The sequence below is a fragment of the Triticum dicoccoides genome, chromosome 2B (assembly GCF_002162155.2).
Source record: "Triticum dicoccoides isolate Atlit2015 ecotype Zavitan chromosome 2B, WEW_v2.0, whole genome shotgun sequence".
Classification (NCBI taxonomy): domain Eukaryota; kingdom Viridiplantae; phylum Streptophyta; class Magnoliopsida; order Poales; family Poaceae; genus Triticum; species Triticum dicoccoides.
In genome coordinates, this window is record NC_041383.1 from 28,902,615 (window position 1) to 28,910,487 (window position 7,873).

A 7,873-nucleotide genomic window follows, 5' to 3' on the forward strand; every position below is an offset into this window, starting at 1 on the left:
GGTCAAGTTTTTGCCGCGCCCCTCAAAATTTTTTGCGGGCAAGCCACGTTTGTGGGGTCTTTTCGGGCGAGATTTTCCACGCCGACCTGCATTTTGGCGGTTATTTTGTGAGTCAGGGCTTTTTGCGGGGTCTGGTAGAGTTGCTCTAACATGGCCTCCCTTAATACCCCGATCCATAGAAGACAGAACACCCACGCATGATCGAGCTCCTCCAACTCACATTCTCGTCGATCAAAATGGAAGGCAACGGTGTTCAGATCATCTCCAGGCGCGTGGTCAAGCCGAACTATCAAAAGAGCTCAGTGCCGCTGAGCGTCAGACCATCCACCTGACGCCATGGGACCTGCGGCGGATCACCGTGGGCTGCAGCCAGGACGGGGTCCTCCTGCCCAAGCCTCTGGCCAGCGTCGTCCAACATCTCGCGTCCTCCTTTGCACGTGCCTTGGGCCGCTTCTACCCCCTTGCCGGCCGCTTTGCCATCGCGCCCGCTACCAGTGACGGCGCTCTGATGACCTCGCTCCGCTGCGGGGACAAAGGCGCCGAGTTCATCCACGCCGTGGCGCCCGGGGTCCACGTATCCGACATCTCTGTCCCGCTCCGGGTCATTCCGCGCGTGGTCTCCTCTTTCTTCCCTCTCAACGGGATGCTCAGCATGGACACGGCCGTCGAACCCAGCCGACCTCTCCTGGCCGGGCAGGCCACTGAGCTCGCCGACGACGTATTTGTCACCATGTCGCTCAACCACGCGACCTCGGACGGCACGACGTTGTGGGACCTCTTCAACGCATGGTTGGAGATGAGCTGAAGCGGTGATGGCATCATATTCACAGTGACGACATTGCCACTCGAGAGGTGGTTCCACGAGGCTGCCCCGTGTCGATCCCTCTACCCTATGCCAAGGTTCACGACATGGTGAGGCGGTTTGAGTGCCCGCCAGCGCAGGAATGCTCCATCCATTTCTCCCCGGAGAGCATAGAGAAGCTCAAGGCCAAAGCGGACACCGAGATGGCCGGCACGGCCACGACCGCCATCTCCTCGTTGCAGGCCCTGCTCGCACACCTATGGCGAGCGGTGTGTCGAGCCCGGGGGATGGCGCCGGACCAGGAGACGAGGCTCGTCCTCCCCGTCGGATGCAGGACATGGGTGAAGGGCATGCCAGAGTGTAAGACAATAGGCTTTGGGGGGAACCGGCACAACCCTCTAGGGGTGGCCTATCACATATATATATAATGAGGTGGTATACAACGTTACAATATACACATGTAAATACAGTCTAACACCCTCCCTCAATCTTAGCCACTTTCTAATGAATCTAGAAGGGTAAGATTGCGCCTGCAAGTCTCAAACTGTGGCAAAGGCAATGGCTTGGTGAAGATGTCAGCAAGTTGATCCTTGGAAGAAATAAACTTGATCTGTAGTTGCTTCTGAGAGACACGTTCACGCACAAAGTGATAGTCAACTTCAATGTGTTTCGTTCGGGCATGGAATACCGGATTTGCAGAAAGGTATGTAGCACCGATGTTATCACACCAAAGAACAGGAGGCTGTGATTGGGGTATACTTAACTCCTGAAGCAAGGACTGTACCCAGATGATCTCTGATGTGGCATTGGCCACAGCCTTATACTCAGCCTCAGTACTGCTACGCGAGACAGTAGCCTGTTTCCGAGCACTCCAGGCAATCAGGTTAGAGCCAAAGAAGACAGCATAACCCCCCGTGGATCGCCTGTCATCCGGATTGCTAGCCCAGTCTGCATCAGAATATGCTGAAAGACAACCAGAGTCAGACGGCCGAATATGCAAACCATGAGCCACCGTGAAACGAATATAGCGCAAAATCCGCTTAACAGCAGACCAATGAGTGTCACGGGGTGACTGCAGATACTGGCAGACTCGGTTAACAGCATAGGAAATGTCTGGTCGCGTGATCGTCAAGTACTGGAGCCCACCAACAATACTCCTGTACTCTGTCGCATCAGAAGAAGAAAGAAGCACACCATCAACAGCATTGAGCTTATCAGTGGTAGACATGGGTGTAGTCGTCGGTTTGCACTTAAGCATCCCAGCTCGCTGCAACAAATCCAGAGAGTACTTCTTCTGCGTCATAACAAGGCCAGCAGCACGAGAAGTAACCTCCACACCAAGAAAGTAATGAAGCTTCCCAAGGTCCTTGACCGCAAAATCAGCACCAAGTGAGCACAAGCGCAGTAGCAGCCGACTGAGAGGAGCTGACCAAAATGATATCATCTACATAGACCAACAAGTACATAGTAACCTCAGGCCTTTGAAGAAGAAACAATGAGGAGTCAGCAGTTGATGATGCAAAACCATGAGCACGAAGAGCCATTGCAAGACAAGCATGCCAAGCACGAGGAGCCTGCTTCAGACCATAAATTGCCTTGGACAGACGACAGAGATGATCAGGACGATCCGGATCAGAGAAACCCGGAGGCTGGCGCATGTAAACCTCCTCCGCCAAGACACCATGAAGAAAAGCATTTTGAACATCAAGCTGACGAAGAAACCAACCTCGAGTAACAGCCAGAGAGAGAAGAAGTCTGATGGTAGTAGGCTTGACCACTGGACTGAAGGTGTCTTCATAGTCAAGTCCAAAACGCTGTCGAAAACCACGAGCAACCAGACGAGCCTTATAGCGCTCAATGGACCCATCAGAATGCCTCTTCACTTTGAAAACCCATTTGGAATCAATGACATTTACCCGTGATTGTGGAGGAACAAGAGTCCATGTCTGATTGCGAAGAAGCGCTTGATACTCCTGCTCCATGGCCTCTCTCCAATGAGGAATGCGCATAGCAGCTTGATACGTGCGTGGCTCAGAGGATGGATCTGCGAGAGCAGCAGACATGCACGCCGCTAACCAAGCAACGGTGCCATCGTGACGTTGCTTAGGCTGAAAAATGCCACTCCGACTGCGCGTATGTGGACGTAGAGCAGCAGCAGGAGCCGGCGGAGGCGAAGGTGACGGAGACGTAACGGTCGCCGGAGATGCAGGAATCACCTCAGGCGAGCTCGGGACAGACGACTCCGGGCTGCATGGCGAAGACTGGCCCGACGACAGGGGCTCAGAGGCCATGGGCGAACCGAGAGTGAGCGAGGCCAGCTCCAGTGACACCGGTCCAGACGGCCTTGGCGAGGCGAGAGCAGGCGAGGCCGACCCTGGTGAGAAGGGCCCAGACACCCTGGGCGAGGCAGGGGCGGGCGAGGCCAGGCCTGGTGATGACTGCCCCGACGCCCTGGGCGAGACGGGGACCGAGGAGGCCGGCCCAGTCGGCGGGGTTGCAGGGCGCGACGATGGCGAAGGCAGACCAGAAGCCAGAGGCGACCGGGCCAGGACGTCGATCGGCCGTGCATGAGCACGGAAACCGAGGCCATGCAGGGGCGCCATGTGCTCCTCATGCACAACAGAAGGTGCCGAGGATGAAGGCGATGGCGACGAAGAGGAAGATGGCACTTCCAGGATCTCCAAACGAGCCCCACGACCAGTGCCTGCACCATGGTTAGGCAACAATAGAGGAGAATATGCAACATCATCAAATTGGTCAGAAGCAACAGAGGATGAATGCATGACAGGTGGCTCGGTAGTGGACACAGGGAGTTTGGCAAAGGGAAAAACATGCTCATCAAACACAACATCCCGAGAGATGTAGACACGATTAGTGGGCACATGAAGACATTTGTATCCTTTATGAAGAGAGCTATAACCAAGAAAAACACACTTCTTGGAACGAAACTCGAGCTTACGCTTGTTATATGGACGGAGATGGGGCCAGCAAGCACACCCAAACACCTTGAGAAAGGTGTAGTCCGGTTGTTCATTAAGGAGAACTTCAATGGGAGTCTTCATATTCAAAACACGAGTGGGAGTACGATTGATGAGAAAACATGCAGTGGTGAAAGCATCACTCCAAAAACGAAACGGAACAAATGCATGGGCCAAAAGAGTCAGACCAGCTTCAACAATGTGACGATGCTTACGTTCTACTGAACCATTCTGCTGATGTGTATGTGGACATGCTAAACGGTGAGTGATCCCAAGCGACTGAAAGAAGGAGTTGAGGTTGCGATACTCGCCACCCCAGTCCGACTGAACATGAACAATTTTGTGCTTGAGAAGGCGTTCAACATGTTTTTGGAACTGAACAAAAATGTCAAACACATCAGATTTACGCTTGATAAGATAAAGCCAGGTAAAGCGGCTGTAAGCATCAACAAAACTGATATAGTAATTATGACCACTAACAGAAGTCTGAGCAGGACCCCATACATCTGAAAACACAAGTTCTAAAGGATGTTTCACCTCACGACTGGACTCCGAAAAAGGAAGTTGATGACTCTTCCCCTGCTGACAAGCATCACACACTGCTACATCTTTATTACTAGACACACTAGGAAGCTCATGACGACGCAAAACATGCCGGACAATAGGTGTGGCCGGGTGACCAAGACGAGCATGCCACTGTGACGGAGATACCCGAACTCCACTGAAGACGCGAGCGACGCCAGGATGCTCCAGACGATAGAGACCTTGGCAGAGCCGCCCACTAAGAAGAATGCCCCTCGTGCCCCGATCCTTAATAAAAAGATCAAAAGGATGAAATTCACAAAGCACATTATTATCACGAGTGAGTTTAGGAACTGAAAGAAGATTACCTGTCACAGATGGAACTCGAAGAACATTGCGAAGTTGAAGACTCCTATTGGCATGTCTAGTGAGAAGTGATGCTTGACCAATATGAGAGATGTGCATACCTGCTCCATTGGCGGTGTGGATCTTGTCGGAGCCATGGTAGGGTTCACGAGTGTGAAGCTTCCCCATCTCACTGGTCAGGTGCTCTGTCGCCCCAGAGTCCATGTACCAGTGGGGATCAATGGAGTAGGACTGAGTGTGTCCCTGTGGCTTCTGCGGCGGCGGACGATCAGCCATGGCGACCTGACGAGCAAAGTTGCGTGTATCCTTCCCGTCATTGCCGAGACCAAGAAAACCCCGCTGGAAGCGCTTGTGACACGTCGAGGCCCAGTGCCCATCGCGACCACAAAGCTGGCACACACGTGGACCGCCAGCCCCTGGTAGCGTCGCAGTAGGAGGGGCCGAGGCGGGTGGTGGTGACTGCCCCGAAGGAGCCCTGGATGAAGCAGAGGAGCGACCACCCTTGGTGGCGGCGTTTGCCGAGAGGGCGCCGTTGCCCCTGGATCGGCGCGTCTCGACTCGTTGCTCAGTAAGCAGGAGGCGTGAAAAGACCTTGTGTGCTGGCATGGGCGTGGAGTTGCCCCTCTCATTGATGATCTCGACTAGGGCGTCATACTCCTCATCAAGACCATTGACAATAAACGAGTTGAACTCGAAGTCGGTGAGGGGCTGTCCAATGGAGGCCAGCGTGTCGGCGAGACTCTTGACTTTGTTGTAGAACTCAGTGGCGGTGGAGTCAAGCTTCTGACACTCCCCAAGTTGGCGACGGAGCCCAGATACACGAGCCTGCGACTGTGCCGCAAACGAGCGCTCAAGAATAGTCCATGCCTCGTGGGACGTCTTGGCGAAGACAACAAGCCCAGCAACGACCGGAGAGAGCGACCCCTGGATGGAGGAGAGGTTCCGCTGATCCTGCCCTGTCCAGACACGGTGAGCCGGATTATAGACCGGACCGTGCACGCTGTCAACCAGCGCAGGAGGGCAAGGGAGAGAGCCGTCGACATAGCCAAGCAGATAGTGACTCCCAAGAAGCGGAAGAACCTGCGCGCGCCAGAAGATGTAATTGTCCGACGACAACTTGATGGTGATGAGATGGCTGAAGTGAAACGGCGGCGGCGGCTGCGATCCCATCGAGGAGACTGGCTGAGGTGAGACCACCGTGGAGACAGTCAGAGGGGCAGCCGGCGCGGTGACAGAGGGCGCGATGGCCGCGGTTGACGCCGCGAAGCCTGCCAGCGCGACGTCCTCCGCCACTAGCGGCGCAGTGGCCGAGGGCGCAACAGCCGCGGTTGACGGGGCGGCGGCGGTGTGGGCCACAAGCGCCTGCCCGGGCGAAGTAGCAGCCGGCGGGAGCGCGAAGAGGGAGCCGACGCTCCGTGTCCCGATCGGCGTCTGAAGGGAGGCGGCATCCAGCGGCCTCGAGAGAAGTGCCGCGAGGGAGGCCGGCAGAAAACCGGTGACGGTGGAGCCGGACGCAGCGGCGGACGTCATAGCAGTCGGGCGACGGCGACGGCGGGCGCGGCGGCGGCGGCGGTGGCGGCGGCGGCGGCGGCGGCGGTTTAGGGTTTTTAGGCGGAAGCGGACGTAACCTAGCGTGATACCATGTAAGACAATAGGCTTTGGGGGGAACCGGCACAACCCTCTAGGGGTGGCCTATCACATATATATATAATGAGGTGGTATACAACGTTACAATATACACATGTAAATACAGTCTAACACAGAGGGTTACATGGGCAACGCAATTGCAGGAGCGGCTGCCAGACAGCCAGTCGGCGAGATCCTAGGGACGACCGGCTGGGCTGGATGGCCTCGCTAATGAACCGTGTTGTGGCTACGGTCGACGAGACAACGGTGACAGAGGACCTCGTGGCTTGGTGTAAAAACCCCAGCTTTGTTAGTACTAATCTTGATGCGTGTAGTTAGTTGGTTAGTGGATTGACTAGTCATGCGTGCATGCATTAAATGGATAAGTAGCATGTGTGTGCGCTCAGTCTGTTGAGCTGCCCGCGTCCGGCGCGTTGTGCGCGAGGCCGAGCGGATCGCTCGGGTGCAGCAGCCAGGCGCGCGTGTGTGCGTGAGTCTGTTGCGAGCTGGTCGCGGTTGTGCGTGTCGTGGGCGCGCGCATGCAGCTCGTGGGCATGCAGCAAGGCGGGGTGGGGTGCAGCGTGTATGAGCACCAGCTCGGGTATAAAACCCGTAGACTGCTCCATGTTTGTGTGGGAAAAAACGGCGTTGTAAGCCATGTAGCGGGGCTGAGTTTATGCTCAGGGAAATACAAGCGGCCGTTCGTGCGGACGGCGGATACGTGCGACGGGCAAAACTACCTGTGTCTTTGTGTCCATCTCCTTCCTCTAGTCTTCTTCTTCCTCGAGAGCTGAGTGAGGCAGGGAGGTCGAGCTCCGGCGAGTAGGGGGAGGAGGCCGGCGGCAACAACAAGCTTAAGATACGTGCCTGACTTAGGTGGGGATCCTGCCATTGTGGTAGTGAGCGGCTCGCCGCAGTAGTTTGATGTGTATGGCAATGACTTTGGCTGGGGCAGGCCACTGGCCGTCCGGACCGGCTTGAGGAACAAGCTGGACGGGTTAATCATGGTTTTTGAGGACGGCGGAGGTGCATGGGGCATCGAACTGGGGGTCTGCCTCGCTCCTCATGTTCACGCCAGGCTCGTCGCCAACGAAGAGCTGATGAACCCGTCGGTCTAGAGGAGGGCAGAGATGGTCATGATGGTGGCGGAAGTGCGCGTCGATCGCTTCACTAAGGAACATTTGAAATGTTGTGTCTGGAAGTGCAGCAACCTAATGTGCGCCACGCCCTCGCTCAGGCCCCCGCGTCGCTCCCTCCCCGGAGCGACACAGGCGGCGGCTCCGCTCCCCCATCCACCGCGTCCCATCCCCACCCTCCTTCCCTCGCCATAGATGGTGAGATCCGCCGGGCGAAGCCTGCACCGATCAGGCGGCGGCGGCCCTGCTCTTCCTGTTGGCTTGCGGTATTAGCGGGTTGGGGAGGTCGTGGCGGCGGCCTTCGGATGGCGTCCGACGTTCGTGCTTTGGATGGCCTTCGGATGGCGGCCTCCTATTGTATATAAACAATGAAGTGTCAGACTTGGAAGGAGTGAAACCAAGTGCTTACAGCTTGTTACTGAGCCTGGAGTATCATGCTCTAG

At 56.0% G+C, this 7,873-nt stretch overlaps 1 pseudogene; it reads left to right on the forward strand.

The window, feature by feature from the left end:
* The first annotated feature begins 236 nt into the window (after positions 1-236).
* LOC119366932 lies at positions 237-7,412 on the forward strand (annotated as a pseudogene).
* Positions 7,413-7,873: the final 461 nt, after the last annotated feature.